The sequence below is a fragment of the Octopus bimaculoides genome, chromosome 9, assembly GCF_001194135.2.
Source record: "Octopus bimaculoides isolate UCB-OBI-ISO-001 chromosome 9, ASM119413v2, whole genome shotgun sequence".
In the NCBI taxonomy this organism is placed as follows: Eukaryota; Metazoa; Mollusca; class Cephalopoda; order Octopoda; family Octopodidae; genus Octopus; species Octopus bimaculoides.
Genome location: NC_068989.1, coordinates 87820913 through 87822828, shown reverse-complemented (window position 1 = coordinate 87822828; position 1916 = coordinate 87820913).

Sequence of the window (1916 nt, the reverse complement as noted above, 5' to 3'; positions counted from 1 at the left end):
AGAGGGAGCGTGAGAAAGAGAGGGAGCGTGAGAAAGAGAGGGAGCGTGAGAAAGAGAGGGAGCGTGAGAAAGAGAGGGAGCGTGAGAAAGAGAGGGAGCGTGCCTGCGTGCGTGTGAGAGTGCGTGCGCATGTGAGAGAGAGTGCATGCGTGCATGAAAGCGTGCGCGCGTATGTGTGTGAGTGTTTATATATGCGTGAATGTGTGTGTTACAGTGTACATGTGCGTGAATGTGTGTGTTACAGTGTACATGTGCGTGCGTGTGTTACAGTGTATATGTGCGTGCGTGTGTATCTTCAACGACATATCTTCGAGGACATAGCTAGAGGGTGTACCATCCAAGGTAACCCTTGAGTTGGCTGCTCTACTCCCGAGGGCCTATAAAGGATTAAACGGCAAAGCCAAAAGTGCCGCCTTCACCAAAACGTCGTCCAGGGCAGATCGCCCCTCGCATCTCTTTGCTGCGCTACTAACAACCTTGACTGGCCATTGGTAGCTGCCACTGCACCTATTGGGATGCTTCATGATATTTTTCGTATACTATCGTTTTCTATGCCCGTTTTTTTTAATAGATTCATCATAGACCCGTCTCACAGGGCGCATAGCTCGGAGATCAGAGAGCCTCTCCTGTCTGAGCCGCTACTTCTCCATAGCGAGAAGTAACAGCTCCCCGTACAACGGACATGTGGTTCGAATGTCCCAGAAAAGAACCGCAAGGTGGATCCATCAAGCCGAGCCAACCGGCGGGAGACCAAGAACGAGATGGTTGGATAATATCCAGTCTCAGTTGGTCACACTTGGGAATCCAGCCGGAAAACGTAATGACTGTTGCTTCTGATTGGACCCTATGGAGGAAGGGCCTGGGGATTCTACCCCCACGACCCTCCTAAGAATAGTGGGCGAAGAAAATGGACGACAGGATGGATTTTGACCTCAGTGAATACTGTCTTTGAATTCACTCCTGTTACTATCTCAGAAACAGACGCATTAAGATATTTCGTCCAACGACGCTGTAACAACTTCACCAATCTATTCTCCTGGATTGGCGTTTTTATTCATCGACCCCCGAAAGGATGGAAAGAAAAAAATCGACCTCGGCAGAATTCGAATTAAATGTATAAGAATGGAATAAACACCGCAAGGCATTGTGTCCAGCACTAGCGATTGCCAAATTACCGCATATAGAAAATACATTACCACTTCTAAACTAAATCGACATTATCACTGCTACCAATAAACTGATCATTAGATATCGTCTGCTTTCATTTGTTTGAATACCATGGATCACCATTTTGGTCTTATTATTTTTTTTGTGCTGTCATTTATAGATTCACTGTATTTCAAGTCTGTCTAATTCTTCATATTATTCAGCTACGCAATTCTTGGTTTCCTTCTTCCTCTCTCCCCATTCAGTTTTGCCTTCTATCAAGTCTGTTTAATCCATTTTTTCGAAGTGTCCAAACTATTTTTATTTTCTATCTTGGCATCTAATAAAACTAAAAAATATTCTTAGTTTTTATCATTTTTAGTGCCTCATTGATTTGTGTTCTGTCCAGGATATTCTCAAAAGTATTCTATACACCCACATCTCAAAAGCTTTTAATCTATTTGATAGTTTTGCTAATGTTAAAAAAAAAGGACATCTTGGATAGAATAGCGTTGTGGCTTAAAACGAGGCGTCACAGTCGGTAACCAAACTTCTAGAAAATAAAGTTTGCTTTCCAGCCACATGGTTCTAGGTTCAGTCCCACTGTGTGATACCTTGGGCAAGTGTCTCAGGCAGGCCAAAGCCTTCTGAGTGGATTTAGTAAACGGAAACTAAAAGAAGCCCGTCGTTTGCATATGTTTTTGCATGTGTTTTATTCCCCATTACCGCTTGATAATCGGTATTGGGGTGTGTGTGTGTGTGTGTGTGTG